The 19,410-nt window shown below is 44.4% G+C and overlaps 1 long non-coding RNA gene and 2 pseudogenes across 1 annotated transcript; all 3 read left to right on the forward strand.

Annotated features, from left to right (window-relative positions):
- The first annotated feature begins 1,792 nt into the window (after window positions 1–1,792).
- Window positions 1,793–2,530, forward strand: LOC135571313 (uncharacterized). Its single transcript, XR_010463719.1, has 3 exons — window positions 1,793–1,897; window positions 1,993–2,051; window positions 2,137–2,530. It is a non-coding gene; the product is annotated as an uncharacterized LOC135571313 (long non-coding RNA).
- A 151-nt stretch (window positions 2,531–2,681) lies between these two features.
- LOC135571533 (uncharacterized) lies at window positions 2,682–4,121 on the forward strand (annotated as a pseudogene).
- Window positions 4,122–15,352: 11,231 nt separating this feature from the next.
- On the forward strand, window positions 15,353–17,401 carry LOC135571457 (uncharacterized; annotated as a pseudogene).
- Window positions 17,402–19,410: the final 2,009 nt, after the last annotated feature.

Consider the following 19,410-nt stretch of genomic DNA (forward strand, 5'->3'; position numbering starts at 1 on the left):
GACCTAGAGTTCTGAAACTTTAGAAACCTGTTCTACAGCTCAGGTCGATAGTGCGTGGTGAGTTATGGGGCTCTAGAAGGTTCCTTGACCGAGAAACAGCCTCATACATTTGAAATGACTTCAATTCACTTTGACCATTACGGAAATGACTGACATTTAGATAAGTCCCAGAGTCACAAGACTAGGTCCCATTGAAACCGGCTCGGCCCATAGGAGACGGACCCCAACGTTTCTGCCCGATAGCTCATTCAGGGACCCCACCCCGTAGCAAGGCATGGAAAAAAAGTGGATTTCAGCACCAATTAGGTCTTGCTCGGGCACCGAATGACCTATCGAGCTGAAACTCCTCTCATATATGACAAATAGACCATCTAGGTTGATTCATGGCAACATAGTGCTATATATAATTTTGGCAGAATAAATGCCTTTTGGACATGGTTCACTGGACTTTTGGGTTTGTAACATCCTGATTTGCCACTTTCAAATCTTTAATATTACGCTGGACACTTCTTATGGCCTTTGGCAAAAAAACAGTGACTTTTGACTTCCTGCTGAAATCATATTGCAAATGGACAAAACATATGCCCTATGGACAAGTTAAAAAAATGAAATATGACAAAAGTATATTCATACAGTTCTTACACATGAGTAATTGACACAAAATCGAAAGAATTTCGATAAACAGTCCAGAAAGCACTTTTAAGGAGTGTTCAATTTTCAAAATTTTACTCTTGGGTCTTGACTTGTTACATTTGCAATATGAAAAATCACAGTGGGCGCACTGGATTTTGGAATGCTACACTTGGCATTTGCCATATGGCATTTGCAATCAACTTTGATTGAAACGACGCCGAATTGAGTGGTATGTTTAATGCGGTGTCAATGACTTCCCATTCATTTTAGTTTCTTATTCATCCCTTTACATTTGTGTGTATAAGGTAGTTGTTTTTGTATAAGGTAGTTGAAATTGTTAGATTACTAGTTAGATTTTTACTGCATAGTCAGAACTAGAAGCACAAGCATTTCGCTACACTGCATTAACATCTGCTAACAATGTGTATGTGACCAATAAAATTTGATTTGAATTTTTGCAAACAATGAACAAAACAAACAAATCCCCTGTCAAGAGAATACATTGTACAAGTTAAATCACGTAAAAGCCAAGAGAAATTACACAACATATTTCACAAGCAGCAACTTTTCAGTAGATATGAAACACTTTTTCCCCAAACATTGCAACCAAAATGTATTCCAAAAGCTATATTTAAATGAAGTTCTACAGAACCCACAGAGGAAACAACGCAATAGCTGCCAGCTCGCTAGCTTAGGCTGCTTTTACACAGGCAGACCAATTCAGATCCTTTTTTACTCATTTGTCTTTTGACCAATCACATCAGATCTTTTCAAATCAGCTCTTTTTCAGAGCAGTTCTGATTGGTCAAAAGACTAATTAGTGAAAAACAAGATCAGAATTGTGCTGCCTGTGTAAACGCTGCCTTACTGCCTTGAGTTGTTGATATATCAGCTGAGTGTATATTTACAGCCTGAACAGCCAGTTGTCATCACTGTTTGATTGATTGATCATGTTCATCTGCATGTCATTGTGGTGTCATAACGTTAGCCCTCTTTGTGTGAATTTCAAAAGTCTTTCCTTAACTCTTCGCGTCCTCTGTCCTCACCTTGGTTGTTTTAAAATCTGTCCGCTCCACAAAGACATACAGCTGAGAATGATCAATCAATAAGCCAGTGATTGGATGGCAACTGCAGGTTCAGGCAATAAATACACACCAAGCTGGTACGTCAACTAAGCATGGCAGTAAGGCACTGAGCTACTAATTGCTTTGTCTGGGCTGTTGGTGGTTTAAGGCTTTGATATGGCTTTTGGAATTAATTTGGGGTAAGATTCTTTGACCAATGTGTTTCAGGTCAACTGCAAGGTTGCTGCTTGTATTTGGAATGTGGATGTGTAATGGCAACTTCTTTTCTTGACAGGATTGTGTTCCTTTGCTCATTGTTTGCAGAACACTCAAGTTTTACATGGGCTCCACGTGGTAAGGCATGAACACAAAACGTTGTCACTTTTGTCAGACCAACCTTCAAGTTTGGCACTGAATCTATAACTTCCCTTCTGTTTAGATGCCCAGAGACTAAGAGGCTATGGGTTTTCTGGCTCTTCCAGAATGGAAGTTGAGCAGAGGCAAACAGGTGGCAGCTATCCCAGGATCAATTCAGACCGGCCTCTCACACTTCTGGTTCGGTCCAGAGTGAAACTACTTACCGCGGGACTGGATACAACACACTCGGAGGCTTTGCTCCAAGCTCCCTCCAGCCAGCCCCAAGGGGCTCTGGATCTATCCCCAGCAGCTTTACACCTCCGCCCAGACAAAGGGTAAGAGGACCCGTGCCAAGAATACTGACATTAGCCTCTCTGGTTCTATAGCCAGTGGATCCTCTGTCAGCCACAACAAGCATCAAACCAAGGCCAGCAGAACCTATGGTCAAAGTGTCATGACCCCAGTGCATTAAGGCCAGTTTCAAGTTGGGAGGTAAAGAGAATCCAGGCCAACACTCTTCGCACTGTACAGCCTCACTCCGGCAGCTCTGGACTAGTCCAGAATCCTGATGTTGTGTTTAATGTCAGAGTAGAACTGCCTCTAACCTGAAACCATCTACTCCTAACTATGGCTCTACCCAGAGTGAATTCAAGTTCTCCACCTCAGACAACCCAACCAAGGCCAGACTCTGAGTAGAGGAGCCCCCAGCCTCTATGGTCAAACTGCCACCCACACCACCTCCCTCACCCACTATGTCCAGGACCTGAAGCAGGGCAGCTTCCCTTCCCTGGCTTTCAAGGGACCAATGGAGATCTCTGCCCGGTCAATTTCCACTCCTGACCGTGAAGTTCCTCAAGTGGTTCTTCACAAACTTCATTTAGACCAGGTCCTCTGCGTTTTGGTTCTACTGAAGGTGGGAGTGCAACAAGCAACTACAAGCCTAGCTTCTCCCAAGATGTCATGCAATACAGAGCAACTCTGCCAGTAGAAGTGTTTCAACTTCCAATCAATATGCCCAAACCTCTGGCCAGAGAATAGATGGAGCCTCTACCTCAAGTCGCGGCATGCCCACTTCTAGCCTGGCCTCTCGCTCCAGTCTTTTTCGCCCCAGCTCTACAGCTAGTGGAAACTCCTATAGGCGCCTACAAGCCTGGCTCTGACCTTGGTGCAACACCAAGCCAAAGCCTGTTTACCTCTAACCAAGGTGGAAGGGGTTCAACATACAGCCAGAATCTCCTTGCAAAACCTGCCCAAGGGAAATACGGACAAATGTCTGCTCAGTGGGGGAGCTACCAGCCCAGCTATGCTGCCAGTAGTGGGCCAGTCTCCAGCCTCTTCAGTTCTACCCAGGCTGCCAGTTCTTCAACATTCATCCAGAATGCTCCTGCCACAGCCCAGAAGCCAAGTGGCTCTAAACCTGTCCCCAGTCAACGCTATCAGCCCAGCTATTTGTTCAATGCAGTGAAGTCCAAAACTAGCTCCACCCAGACGTCCCACCCAGAGCCTCTTGTCTAGCAGCTATGGCCCTACCCAGAGCAGGACCAGCAGTGCCAGCTCGATCAACCCTCACCAGCTTTGCCCTGACCATGCACAGCATCCCAGAATTGTACGGCGGATCTACAATCCACCGGCTCATAGACCCTACTCGGTAGGAGTAGTGCCTCCCTAGCCACTCAGCCCAGCTCTTCAAGTGTCAGCAAGCCACAGCCAAACCACTATCTGCCAAGCAGAAAGGCCCTAGCACAACCTAAATTGAGTCCAGAGCTTTAGGGAGTCCAGAACATGACGAAGTGGGATCTGTAGCCACCAGTTGAGGTGAGATTTCAGTTTCTCTGTATTTTTATGCCATTTGGGCTGTTTAGCTTTACATAGGCAGTTCATTGATCTTTGCGATTGGCGTAGTCAAAGATCAGAATTTGGCTGCCTGTGTAAATGCAGCCTTGGCACCCTGTCTTTGCATTCATGTATGCTTGTTACTAATCTTTTTGTCTTCTAGGTGCTGTGACCTGGAAGTGTTGTCAGGACTTCTCTACTTCAATTGTTTTAAATAAAATTTACTAATACATATTAGTCTTTATCTATTTAATTGTTTTCAAATGTTTTGAATGCCTTCAAAGGGATGTCAGTGTTGTGGTAGTTAGGTTGCTTGTTCCAGTAGAAGAAATGTTGGCTCTCTGGCATTTGACAGGATCTTTTGCATCACTGGACCTCTGCAATCAATGAGCCTGAATCAGAGTTTTGGGCCTGATGCCCTTAATATTAATGGTGACTCTAATGCACTTGCTTTCTATCTCACTAAACCCTCCTGAAAGTTCTCTGAAGTATTTCATTAACCCCCCCCCCCCTCTCCAAAAAAGTAAATGAACGTTTTTTTCCCATTGTCTGATCATCCAGAAAATGACAAACTACTTGTCACATACGCTGACTACAAGTGTGAATTTTGCCATAATGTTTACTTGCAAGCCCCTTTCATTTTTTAAAATGAATTGTTCAGCAGTCTTATAGCTTGAGATGCCATTAAGCTGTTGAGGAGCCTTTTGGTCCTAGACCTGGCACTCCGGAACCGCTTACCGTGCGGTAGCAGAAGTTTAACTTGGACTGCAACTGATCAGGAGGCTCTTGATGGTGCAGCTGTAAAGCCTTCTGGGGACCCATGACAATTCTTGTCAGTCTCTTGGGGGTTGTCGTATCCTCTTCACGACTGTCTTGGTATGTTTGACCCATGAGAGTTCTTTGTCGATGTGGACACCAAGGTACTTAACTCTCGGCCTGCTCCATTACAGGCCCGTTAATAGGGGCTTGTTCGGCCGCTTTTCCTGTAGTCACGATCAGCTCCTTAGTCTTGCTCACGTTGAAGGATAGATGTTTTTTCTGGTACCACTCTGCCAGTTCTCTGCCCTCCCGAAAGGCCGTCTGTCGGTATCAGGCCAAACATTCCTGTTACTGAGCTCAGCTCCATGTTTCAAAATGAGTGGTACATCTTGCCTCATATGTTATGTTAGCATAGCCAATATACATCTAATAATATGACTGTCAGAAAGGACACAGGAATAGCAGCATTGTCATTGGAGTATTTGCATGTGTGGGTTCTATAATGGAATTTCACCTTGCAAACCTTGTACCCAGAATGTCACTAACTGCTTGTTTGTGCCTGCTTGACCAAACTGAATCAAACATCACCAGGTATGCTCCATATGGAGACACAGGACACTTTTTCTCTCTTGCTCTTCCCCACCAGTCTGGTAGGTGTCAATCTGATTGATGGGGATCATTACTGTCCCCTGCTGGAAGCGTGTGAGCAGGAGGAGCCAGTGTGTGCCATCAGGCCCCCTATCCATGAGGATACCTGTCACACTTTCACCCTCACGTCTTATCAGACACATGGCACTGCTAACCAGCCTGGATTCAGATAGTATTAAAAATCATTCCATGTCTTCAGCTGTGCTTGGCTCAGTGGAACTAATAAAATATTCCCAAAAGTACAAACCCATATCCAGATCCCATGTCTGCCTAGATGCAGAATGTTCCCTTGGGTTTTAGATGTTATAATATTGTTGACACATTTGTCTTTTACACTGAGGTGAATGACTAAGCCGGGGAAGGGCACACCAGTTTGTCACAGTAAAATAAACAGAGAGAGCAACACCTCGCATGCATTGACCATCCATGTGTGGTGGCTCAAATCAAAGATGCTATTACCTGCCAGAGGAAGTGGAGGCACAGACAACATTTTTTAGGAGCCGTTTCCTTTCCTCTCTTTTCCATAACGCCTGGCAACATTCATAAGAAAGAAAAATAAAGAGAAAAATTACGTTCACGCAGAATACAGAAATATAAAATAAAATACAAATAAATCTTTCATTGGCATCAGCAGAAACGATCTTGTTGACAGGACCTTTAGACAGAGGGTAGATTTGCAGGAAGAGGAGAAAGGTGTCTTAAATCATACTGAAAATGAGTTCTATTAATTAATAAAGGATGGAGGTGACTCTTCTGTTCTCTCTAATGAGGAGACAACACTCTCTTCTCTATTCGTCAGGCCATTCAACAATCTGCTTCACCCATGATATTTCATCATCATAATAAGCATACAACGTACTTATTGGCTTTATTGGCATGGGAAACATATGTTTACACTGCCAAAGCAAATGGAATAGACAATAAACAAGGAAATAAACAATTCTTTCTAATTTGCATTCATTTCTTGCAGGTCAGAAATGTTCTGGTCTGGTGTTCTACTTTTTATTTCATTTTATTTTACATTTATTTAATTAAGCAAGTCAGTTAAGAACAAATTCTTATTTACAATGATGGCCTACCCCAGCCAAACCCTCCCCTAACCCGGACGACGCTGGGCCAATTGTGTTTACTAATACCACAACTAATAGGTAATGCTGGGGCTGGGGCTTTCTGCTTGGCAGGTGCAGTGTGTTTTGGCTGTGGCTTGCTGACACTTGCAGAGCTGGGTTTGGAGTGGCTAGGGGAGAGGCACTACTTCGAGGGCGACAGACACAAGCTCCACCGTAGTATTCTGCGATGTTGTGGATGGTGGCCAGGGCGGGCGTTGAGGGTGGTGGAGGTACCACTGCTAGTCCCACACTTGGTAAGGCCATAGCTTCTAGAGGAGAGGCTTTGGGTAGGGCCGGCGGCAGACCTAGGGTTGGACTTCACTTACCTTAAGGGAACATTTTGACATTTGCCATATGGTTAGTGAGAAAGTCCACATTGCAAATGTCGGCCCCTTACTAGACGTCCGACAACATTTCTAAAATTGGAGGACAGCGTCGGGCCGTGCAGCAGGGCGGATCTTCCAGGAAGTCATGTGCGAAGTCTCTCGGACATTCGGTTTCGTTTAATAAAACGTTCAAATTTTGGTCATTTTCCGCTGTCGGTAAATCCCACAAGAGGACGAGTAGAATCATATTGCAAATGTACAAAACATCACCAATCACGACGTGGCCTTATCTCCTAAACGGAAAAGACTTGAAGAATAAACTTGGTGAGCATAGGTTTGGCATAATGGGCAGTTGGCCCCGAACAAGATGGCGTCCAGGCCTCAACATGATTAAAGGTCAAAAATGAAAATAGAGCAATAATTTCTCCGCTTCACATCAAAGTAAATGAACCTACGGTGTCAATAAAAAAAGAACCAGCTATTTATCTTCCAGGCTTGTTTTCGAGTTGCTGTGCGTTTTGTTGCCAACCTATTTTGCTACCTGACAACTTTACGGTTTCACTTTTTAATTACCGTTCATATATTTATTTATTTTTCCTCAACTTTTTCACTCCGGACGCTTTATCTGGACACGATTCGTCAGGACCTCCAACAGCCGAAGCTAAGTAGTAACATTAACATGATGCCTTCTAATTGCAGTCGCTGTACTCGCCTTACGGCGAGGATAGCTGTGCTGCAAGCCCAGCTTCAGACGCAATCGTTAGGCAAGGGTAATTTCAGTGTAGGAAAGGATGAAACAGCGTCTGTGCCACCAGTAAGTACAGATAGTTGTAGAAATCCCTGGCACAGTCCCCGCAGCCGGACAACTTTCTCACGGTTTCTGGAAGGAAATGCTGTCGGAACGCTCAACCGGTGTCGCTCATTCAGCCGACAGAAACTTTCAACCGGTTTTCCCCAGTAAGCAGCGGGTCGGAGTCAGAGGCCGAGTCTTCTCTGGTCTCTACTCCTCCCGTTACGGGGTCTGAGGCATGACTTCCCACCATTAGCTCTGACAAATTGAAAAGTTTCCTGAATTCCTATCGGACCTTGTAGTCATAGCAGATAATATTCTAATCTTTGGTGACTTTAATATTCACATGGAAAAGTCCACAGACTCACTCCAAAAGGCTTTCGGAGCCATCATCGACTCACTGGGTTTTGTCCAACATGTCTCTGGACCCACTCACTGTCACAGTCATACGCTGGACCTAGTTTTGTCCCATGGAATAAATGTTGTGGATCTTAATGTTTTCCTCATAATCCTGGACTATCGGACCACCATTTTATTACGTTTGCAATTGCAACAAATAATCTGCTCAGACCCCAACCAAGGAACATCAAAGTCGTGCTATAAATTCACAGACAACACAAAGATTCCTTGATGCCCGTCCAGACTCCCTCTGCCTACCCAAGGACGCCAGAGGACAAAAATCAGTTAACCACCTAACTGAGGATCTCAATTTAACCTTGCGCAATACCCTAGATGCAGTTGCACCCCTAAAAACTAAAAACATTTCTCATAAGAAACTAGCTCCCTGGTACACAGAAAATACCTGAGCTCTGAAGCAAGCTTCCAGAAAATTGGGACGGAAATGGCGCCACACCAAACTGGAAGTCTTCCGACTAGCTTGGAAAGACGGTACCATGCAGTACCGAAGAGCCCTTACTGCTGCTCGATCATCCTATTTTTCTAACTTAATTGAGGAAAATAAGAACAATCCGAAATTTATTTTTGATACTGTCGCAAAGCTAACTAAAAAGCAGCATTCCCCAAGAGAGGATGACTTTCACTTTAGCAGTGATAAATTCATGAACTTCTTTGAGGAAAAGATTATGATTATTAGAAAGCAAATTACGGACTCCTCTTTAAACCTGCGTATTCCTCCAAACCTCAGTTGTCCTGAGTCTGCACAACTCTGCCAGGACCTAGGATCAAGAGAGACGCTCAAGTCTTTTAGTACTATATCTCTTGACACAATGATGAAAATAATCATGGCCTCTAAACCTTCAAGCTGCATACTGGACCCTATTCCAACTAAATTACTGAAAGAGCTGCTTCCTGTGCTTGGCCCTCCTATGTTGAACATAATAAAAGGCTCTCTATCCACTGGATGTGTACCAAACTCACTAAAAGTGGCAGTAATAAAGCCTCTCTTGAAAAAAAAGCCAAACCTTGACCCAGAAAATATAAAAAACTATCGGCCTATATCGAATCTTCCATTCCTCTCAAAAATTTTAGAGAAGGCTGTTGCGCAGCAACTCACTGCCTTCCTGAAGACAAACAATGTATATGAAATTGCTTCAGTCTGGTTTTAGACCCCATCATAGCACTGAGACGGCACTTGTGAAGGTGGTAAATTACATTTTAATAGCATCGGACCGAGGCTCTGCATCTGTCCTCGTGCTCCTAGACCTTAGTGCTGCTTTTGATACCATCGATCACCACATTCTTTTGGAGAGATTGGAAACCCAAATTGGTCTACACGGACATGTTCTGGCCTGGTTTAGATCTTATCTGTCGGAAAGATATCAGTTTGTCTCTGTGAATGGTTTGTCCTCTGACAAATCAACTGTAAATTTTGGTGTTCTCAAGGTTCCGTTTTAGGACCACTATTGTTTTCACTATATATTTTACCTCTTGGGGATGTTATTCGAAAACATAATGTTAACTTTCACTGCTATGCGGATGACACACAGCTGTACATTTCAATGAAACATGGTGAAGCCCCAAAATTGCCCTCGCTAGAAGCATGTGTTTCAGACATAAGGAAGTGGATGGCTGCAAACTTTCTACTATTAAACTCGGACAAAACAGAGATGCTTGTTCTAGGTCCCAAGAAACAAAAGGATCTTCTGTTGAATCTGACAATTAATCTTAATGGTTGTACAGTCGTCTCAAATAAAACTGTGAAGGACCTCGGCGTTACTCTGGACCCTGATCTCTCTTTTGAAGAACATATCAAGACCATTTCGAGGACAGCTTTTTCCATCTACGTAACATTGCAAAAATCAGAAACTTCCTGTCCAAAAATGATGCAGAAAAATTAATCCATGCTTTTGTCACTTCTAGGTTAGACTACTGCAATGCTCTACTTTCCGGCTACCCGGATAAAGCACTAAATAAACTTCAGTTAGTGCTAAATACGGCTGCTAGAATCCTGACTAGAACCAAAAAATTTGATCATATTACTCCAGTGCTAGCCTCTCTACACTGGCTTCCTGTCAAAGCAAGGGCTGATTTCAAGGTTTTACTGCTAACCTACAAAGCATTACATGGGCTTGCTCCTACCTATCTCTCTGATTTGGTCCTGCCGTACATACCTACACGTACGCTACGGTCACAAGACGCAGGCCTCTTAATTGTCCCTAGAATTTCTAAGCAAACAACTGGAGGCAGGGCTTTCTCCTATAGAGCTCCATTTTTATGGAACGGTCTGCCTACCCATGTCAGAGACGCAAACTCGGTCTCAACCTTTAAGTCTTTACTGAAGACTCATCTCTTCAGTGGGTCATATGATTGAGTGTAGTCTGGCCCAGGAGTGGGAAGGTGAACGGAAAGGCTCTGGAGCAACGAACCGCCCTTGCTGTCTCTGCCTGGCCGGTTCACCTCTTTCCACTGGGATTCTCTGCCTCTAACCCTGCTACGGGGGCTGAGTCACTGGCTTACTGGGGCTCTCTCATGCCGTCCCTGGGGGGGGTGCGTCACCTGGGTGGGTTGATTCACTGTTGTGGTCAGCCTGTCTGGGTTGGCGCCCCCCTTGGGTTGTGCCGTGGCGGAGATCTTTGTGGGCTATACTCGGCCTTGTCTCAGGATGGTAAGTTGGTGGTTGAAGATATCCCTCTAGTGGTGTGGGGGCTGTGCTTTGGCAAAGTGGGTGGGGTTATATCCTTCCTGTTTGGCCCTGTCCGGGGGTGTCCTCGGATGGGGCCACAGTGTCTCCTGACCCCTCCTGTCTCAGCCTCCAGTATTTATGCTGCAGTAGTTTATGTGTCGGGGGGCTAGGGTCAGTTTGTTATATCTGGAGTACTTCTCCTGTCCTATTCGGTGTCCTGTGTGAATCTAAGTGTGCGTTCTCTAATTCTCTCCTTCTCTCTTTCTTTCTCTCTCTCGGAGGACCTGAGCCCTAGGACCATGCCCCAGGACTACCTGACATGATGACTCCTTGCTGTCCCCAGTCCACCTGGCCATGCTGCTGCTCCAGTTTCAACTGGCCTGGGCCCTAGGACCATGTCCCAGGACTACCTGACATGATGACTCCTTGCTGTCCCCAGTCCACCTGGCCATGCTGCTGCTCCAGTTTCAACTGTTCTGCCTTACTATTATTCAACCATGCTGGTCATTTATGAACATTTGAACATCTTGGCCACGTTCTGTTATAATCTCCACCCGGCACAGCCAGAAGAGGACTGGCCACCCCACATATGCTCTCTCTAATTCTCTCTTTCTTTCTCTCTCGGAGGACCTGAGCCCTAGGACCGTGCCCCAGGACTACCTGACATGATGACTCCTTGCTGTCCCCAGTCCACCTGACTGTGCTGCTCCAGTTTCAACTGTTCTGCCTTATTATTATTCGACCATGCTGGTCATTTATGAACATTTGAACATCTTGGTCATGTTCTGTTATAATCTCTACCCGGCACAGTCAGAAGAGGACTGGCCACCCACATAGCCTGGTTCCTCTCTAGGTTTCTTCCTAGGTTTTGGTCTTTCTAGGGAGTTTTCCTAGCCACCGTGCTTTTACACCTGCATTGTTTGCTGTTTGGGGTTTTAGGCTGGGTTTCTGTACAGCACTTTGAGATATCAGCTGATGTACGAAGGGCTATATAAATAAATTTGATTTGATTTGATTTGGGTAGGACGGCAGACCTAGGGTTGGACTTCACATACCTAAGGGAACATTTTGACATTTGCCATATGGTTAGTGAGAAAGTCCACATTGCAAATGTACGGCCCCTTACTAGACGTCCGACAACATTTCTAAAATTGGAGGACAGCGTCGGGCCGTGCAGCAGGGCCGGATCTTCCAGGAAGTCATCAAACGAAGTCTCTCGGACAATCGGTTTTCGTTTAATAAAACGTTCAAATTTTGGTCATTTTTCCGCTGTCCCGGTAAATCCCACAAGAGGACGAGTAGAATCATATTGCAAATGTACAAAACATCACCAATCACGACGTGGCCTTATCTCCTAAACGGAAAAGACTTGAAGAAGAAACTTGGTGAGCATAGGTTTGGCATAATGGGCAGTTGGCCCCGAACAAGATGGCGTCCAGGCCTCAACATGATTAAAGGTCAAAAATGAAAATAGAGCAATAATTTCTCCGCTTCACATCAAAGTAAATGAACCTACGGTGTCAATAAAAAAAGAACCAGCCATTTATCTATTGTAATTTAAGAGAAATCGTACAATGTCAAATTGTTTTTCTTTTCTTTTTAAGTTACAGATCCAGTTGCAGCTTGTTCAGATGAATCTTTTTCAATTGTGTTTCCGAGCTATGCGAGATTTCTGTGATTTTCTGAAATAACACACACTCATTCAACCCTCTGTAAATAGGTCGGTTCTTAACATAAAGACTTAAAACTCAATATTATATAAGTGCCTACCCCAAGGAGGATATGTGTTTACTTTCAGCTTCCTGTGTAAACCGGAAGTGCCGTAAAATGTTGTCATAGGTGCTGTTTCGAAGGGTTAAAAAGGTCTGATCTTTTCAAAACTTCATATTGGTTATTAGGCCACCCTCATGAACTGTAAATCAGTCATTTCTCCCAACAGATGTCAAAGAAAAGCTCTGTCACACACACACACACACACACACACACACACACACACACACACACACACACGCAGCAAGGATGGAGTGACAAAGTGCGGTGCTTAAAGACACTCAGAGCCTGCAATGGCATTAACATAATCTCTAGGCTGTGCCGAGTTCAACGAGATGCCCCGCTAGACCGTAGCTTGCTCGGTCTGAGCTCATAATGAAGCCTGGCCCTAAATTGCAGGGGCTTTTGGGTGACAGCGGGAGAACAGTTAGGGTTAGAAGCAAAAATCTACCTCGGGAACATTCCTGAGGTCCTCCCGATCGGTGCAAGCCTAAACTTGACCATGTGGCATTAACTCTTAAAAGTTAAAAGAAGGTGTTTACATCAAACAGTTTTCATTGACTTCTCTCCCCATAGTAATACATTGCCTGCACCACTAAATTCAACCTGAAGCCCATGTGGGTTATGAATGTCTTATGAACCTGTCTTCCATGACAATCCATCAGGCCACTATGAGGTCTACCTGTGTTGATCCTAAGCTTCCTGAAGCAACCGTAAGTGATTAATTCACCCTAAAAGTGTTTTGATATACATAACTTGCAATTATGAAAATCACTGCATTCAACCCTGTGTAGATCAGTCAATTCTAAACATAAAGACTTAAAACTCAGGATTCTGTAAGAGCCTACCCCAATGAGGATATGTGTTCACGTTCAGCTTCCTGTGCCAACCGGAAGTGCCTTCAAATGGTGTCATATGCGCTGTTTCGAAGGGTTAAAAAGGTCAGATCTTTTTAAAACTTCATATGTGTGATTAAGCAACACTCATGAACTGTAAATCAGTCATTTTCCCCAACAGATGTCAAAGAAAAGTTCTCACACACACACACACACACACACAGCTTGGACGGAGGGACACAGTGTGGTGTGTAGAGATAGACAGAGCCTGCAATAGTTAACTTTGTTCAAACTATTAAAGAACCGTCAGACCTAGAGTTCTGAAACTTTAGAAACCTGTTCTACAGCTCAGGTCGATAGTGCGTGGTGAGTTATGGGGCTCTAGAAGGTTCCTTGACCTAGAAACAGCCTCATACATTTGAAATGACTTCAATTCACTTTGACCATTACGGAAATGACGACATTAGGTAAGTCCCAGAGTCACAAGACTAGGTCCATTGAAACCGGCTCGGCCCATAGAGACGGACCTCAACGTTTCTGCCCGATAGCTCATTCAGGGACCCCACCCCGTAGCAAGGCATGGAAAAAAGTGGATTTTCAGCACCAATTAAGGTCTTGCTCGGGCACCGAATGACCTATCGAGCTGAAACTCCCTCATCATATATGACAAATAGACCATCTAGGTTGATTCATGGCTTAACATAGTGCTATATATAATTTTGGCAGAATAAATGCCTTTTGGACATGGTTCACTGACTTTTGGGTTTGTAACATCCTGATTTGCCACTTTCAAAACTTTAATATTGCACTTGGACATTTCTTATGGCCTTTGGCAAAAAAAAAAAAAAAAAAACAGTGACTTTTGACTTCCTATGAAATCATATTGCAAATGGACAAAACATATGCCCTATGGACAAGTTAAAAAAAAATGAAATATGACAAAAGTATATTCATACAGTTCTTACACATGAGTAATTGACACAAAATCGAAAGAATTTCGATAAACAGTCCAGAAAGCACTTTTTTAAGGGAGTGTTCAATTTTTCAAAATTTTACTCTTGGGTCTTGACTTGTGTTACATTTGCAATATGAAAAATCACAGTGGAGCGCACTCGCCATCTGTTGGATTTTTGGAATGCTACACTTGGCATTTGCCATATGGCATTTGCAATCAACTTTGATTGAAACAACGCCGAATTGAGTGGTATGTTTCGTACGGTGTCAATGACTTCCCATTCATTTTAGTTTCTTATTCATCCCTTTACATTTGTGTGTATAAGGTAGTTGTTTTTGTATAAGGTAGTTGAAATTGTTAGATTACTAGTTAGATTTTACTGCATAGTCAGAACTAGAAGCACAAGCATTTCGCTACACTCGCATTAACATCTGCTAACAATGTGTATGTGACCAATAAAATTTGATTTGAATTTTTGCAAACAATGAACAAAACAAACAAATCCCCTGTCAAGAGAATACATTGTACAAGTTAAATCACGTAAAAGCCAAGAGAGAAATTACACAACATATTTCACAAGCAGCAACTTTTCAGTAGATATGAAACACTTTTTCCCCAAACATTGCAACCAAAATGTATTCCAAAAGCTATATTTAAATGAAGTTCTACAGAACCCACAGAGGAGACAACGCAATAGCTGCCAGCTCGCTAACTTAGGCTGCTTTTACACAGGCAGACCAATTCAGATCCTTTTTTTTTACTCATTTGTCTTTTGACCAATCACATCAGATCTTTTCAAATCAGCTCTTTTCAGAGCAGATCTGATTGGTCAAAAGACTAATTAGTGAAAAACAAGATCAGAATTGTGCTGCCTGTGTAAACGCTGCCTTACTGCCTTGAGTTGTTGATATATCAGCTGAGTGTATATTTACAGCCTGAACAGCCAGTTGTCATCACTGTTTGATTGATTGATCATGTTCATCTGCATGTCATTGTGGTGTCATAACGTTAGCCCTCTTTGTGTGAATTTCAAAGTCTTTCCTTAACTCTTCGCGTCCTCTGTCCTCACCTTGGTTGTTTTAAAATCTGTCCGCTCCACAAAGACATACATCTGAGAATGATCAATCAATAAGCCAGTGATTGGATGGCAACTGCAGGTTCAGGCAATAAATACACACCAAGCTGGTACGTCAACTAAGCATGGCAGTAAGGCACTGAGCTACTAATTGCGTTGTCTGGGCTGTTGGTGGGTTAAGGCTTTGATATGGCTTTTGGAATTAATTTGGGGTAAGATTCTTTGACCAATGTGTTTCAGGTCAACTGCAAGGTTGCTGCTTGTATTTGGAATGTGGATGTGTAATGGCAACTTCTTTTCTTGACAGGATTGTGTTCCTTTGCTCATTGTTTGCAGAACACTCAAGTTTTACATGGGCTCCACGTGGTAAGGCATGAACACAAAACGTTGTCACTTTTGTCAGACCAACCTTCAAGTTTGGCACTGAATCTATAACTTCCCTTCTGTTTAGATGCCCAGAGACTAAGAGGCTATGGGTTTCTGGCTCTTCCAGAATGGAAGTTGAGCAGAGGCAAACAGGTGGCAGCTATCCCCAGGATCAATTCAGACCGGCCTCTCACACTTCTGGTTCGGTCCAGAGTGAAGCTACTTACCGCGGGACTGGATACAACACACTCGGAGGCTTTGCTCCAAGCTCCCTCCAGCCAGCCCCAAGGGGCTCTGGATCTATCCCCAGCAGCTTTACCTCCGCCCAGACAAAGGGTAAGAGGACCCGTGCCAAGAATACTGACATTAGCCTCTCTGGTTCTATAGCCAGTGGATCCTCTGTCAGCCACAACAAGCATCAAACCAAGGCCAGCAGAACCTATGGTCAAAGTGTCACTGACCCCAGTGCATTAAGGCCAGTTTCAAGTTGGGAGGTAAAGAGAATCCAGGCCAACACTCTTCGTACTGTACAGCCTCACTCCGGCAGCTCTGGACTAGTCCAGAATCCTGATGTTGTGTTTAATGTCCAGAGTAGAACTGCCTCTAACCTGAAACCATCTACTCCTAACTATGGCTCTACCCAGAGTGAATTCAAGTTCTCCACCTCCAGACAACCCAACCAAGGCCAGACTCTGAGTAGAGGAGCCCCCAGCCTCTATGGTCAAACTGCCACCCACACCACCTCCCTCACCCACTATGTCCAGGACCTGAAGCAAGGGAGCAGCTTCCCTTCCCTGGCTTTCAAGGGACCAATGGAGATCTCTGCCCGGTCAATTTCCACTCCTGACCGTGAAGTTCCCTCAAGTGGTTCTTCACAAACTTCATTTAGACCAGGTCCTCTGCGTTTTGGTTCTACTGAAGGTGGGAGTGCAACAAACAGCTACAAGCCTAGCTTCTCCCAAGATGTCATGCAATACCAGAGCAACTCTGCCAGTAGAAGTGTTTCAACTTCCAATCAATATGCCCAAACCTCTGGCCAGAGAATAGATGGAGCCTCTACCTCAAGTCGCGGCATGCCCACTTCTAGCCTGGCCTCTCGCTCCAGTCTTTTTCGCCCCAGCTCTACAGCTAGTGGAAACTCCTATGGCGCCTACAAGCCTGGCTCTGACCTTGGTGCAACACCAAGCCAAAGCCTGTTTACCTCTAACCAAGGTGGAAGGGGTTCAACATACAGCCAGAATCTCCTTGCAAAACCTGCCCAAGGGAAGTACGGACAAATGTCTGCTCAGTGGGGGAGCTACCAGCCCAGCTATGCTGCCAGTAGTGGGCCAGTCTCCAGCCTCTTCAGTTCTACCCAGGCTGCCAGTTCTTCAACATTCATCCAGAATGCTCCTGCCACAGCCCAGAAGCCAAGTGGCTCTAAACCTGTCCCCAGTCAACGCTATCAGCCCAGCTATTTGTTCAATGCAGTGAAGTCCAAAACTAGCTCTGCCAGACGTCCCACCCAGAGCCTCTTGTCTAGCAGCTATGGCCCTACCCAGAGCAGGACCAGCAGTGCCAGCTCGATCAACCCTCGCCGCTTTGCCCTGACCATGCACAGCATCCCAGAATTGTACGGCGGATCTACAATCCACCGGCTCATAGACCCTACTCGGTAGGAGTAGTGCCTCCCCTAGCCACTCAACCCAGCTCTTCAAGTGTCAGCAAGCCACAGCCAAACCACTATCTGCCAAGCAGAAAGGCCCTAGCACAACCTAAATTGAGTCCAGAGCTTTAGGGAGTCCAGAACATGACGAAGTGGGATCTGTAGCCACCAGTTGAGGTGAGATTTCAGTTTCTCTGTATTTTTATGCCATTTGGGCTGTTTAGCTTTACATAGGCAGTTCATTGATCTTTTTGCGATTGGCGTAGTCAAAGATCAGAATTTGGCTGCCTGTGTAAATGCAGCCTTGGCACCTGTCTTTGCATTCATGTATGCTTGTTACTAATCTTTTTGTCTTCTAGGTGCTGTGACCTGGAAGTGTTGTCAGACTTCTCTACTTCAATTGTTTTAAATAAAATTTACTAATACATATTAGTCTTTATCTATTTAATTGTTTTCAAATGTTTTGAATGCCTTCAAAGGGATGTCAGTGTTGTGGTAGTTAGGTTGCTTGTTCCAGTAGAAGAAATGTTGGCTCTCTGGCATTTGACAGGATCTTTTGCATCACTGGACCTCTGCAATCAATGAGCCTGAATCAGAGTTTTGGGCCTGATGCCCTTAATATTAATGGTGACTCTAATGCACTTGCTTTCTATCTCACTAAACCCTCCTGAAAGTTCTCTGAAGTATTTCATTAACCCCCCTCTCCAAAAAAAAGTAAATGAACGTTTTTTCCATTGTCTGATCATCCAGAAAATGACAAACTACTTGTCACATACGCTGACTACAAGTGTGAATTTTGCCATAATGTTTACTTGCAAGCCCCTTTCATTTTTTTAAAATGAATTGTTCAGCAGTCTTATAGCTTGAGATGCCATTAAGCTGTTGAGGAGCCTTTTGGTCCTAGACCTGGCACTCCGGAACCGCTTACCGTGCGGTAGCAGAAGTTTAACTTGGACTGCAACCGATCAGGAGGCTCTTGATGGTGCAGCTGTAAAGCCTTCTGGGGACCCATGACAATTCTTGTCAGTCTCTTGGGGGGGGGGTTGTCGTATCCTCTTCACGACTGTCTTGGTATGTTTGACCCATGAGAGTTCTTTGTCGATGTGGACACCAAGGTACTTAACTCTCGGCCTGCTCCATTACAGGCCCGTTAATAGGGGCTTGTTCGGCCCGCTTTTTCCTGTAGTCCACGATCAGCTCCTTAGTCTTGCTCACGTTGAAGGATAGATGTTTTTCTGGTACCACTCTGCCAGTTCTCTGCCCTCCCGAAAGGCCGTCTCGTCGGTATCAGGCCAAACATTCCTGTTACTGAGCTCAGCTCCATGTTTCAAAATGAGTGGTACATCTTGCCTCATATGTTATGTTAGCATAGCCAATATACATCTAATAATATGACTGTCAGAAAGGACACAGGAATAGCAGCATTGTCATTGGAGTATTTGCATGTGTGGGTTCTATAATGGAATTTCACCTTGCAAACCTTGTACCCAGAATGTCACCAACTGCTTGTTTGTGCCTGCTTGACCAAACGGAATCAAACATCACCAGGTATGCTCCATATGGAGACACAGGACACTTTTTCTCTCTTGCTCTTCCCCACCAGTCTGGTAGGTGTCAATCTGATTGATGGGGATCATTACTGTCCCCTGCTGGAAGCGTGTGAGCAGGAGGAGCCAGTGTGTGCCATCAGGCCCCCTATCCATGAGGATACCTGTCACATTGTCACACTTTCACCCTCACGTCTTATCAGACACATGGCACTGCTAACCAGCCTGGATTCAGATAGTATTAAAAATCATTCCATGTCTTCAGCTGTGCTTGGCTCAGTGGAACTAATAAAATATTCCCAAAAGTACAAACCCATATCCAGATCCCATGTCTGCCTAGATGCAGAATGTTCCCTTGGGTTTTAGATGTTATAATATTGTTGACACATTTGTCTTTTACACTGAGGTGAATGACTAAGCCGGGAAGGGCACACCAGTTTGTCACAGTAAAATAAACAGAGAGAGAGCAACACCTCGCATGCATTGACCATCCATGTGTGGTGGCTCAAATCAAAGATGCTATTACCTGCCAGAGGAAGTGGAGGCACAGACAACATTTTTTTAGGAGCCGTTTCCTTTCCTCTCTTTTTCCATAACGCCTGGCAACATTCATAA

The sequence above is a fragment of the Oncorhynchus nerka genome, linkage group LG4 (genome assembly GCF_034236695.1).
Source record: "Oncorhynchus nerka isolate Pitt River linkage group LG4, Oner_Uvic_2.0, whole genome shotgun sequence".
In the NCBI taxonomy this organism is placed as follows: Eukaryota; Metazoa; Chordata; class Actinopteri; order Salmoniformes; family Salmonidae; genus Oncorhynchus; species Oncorhynchus nerka.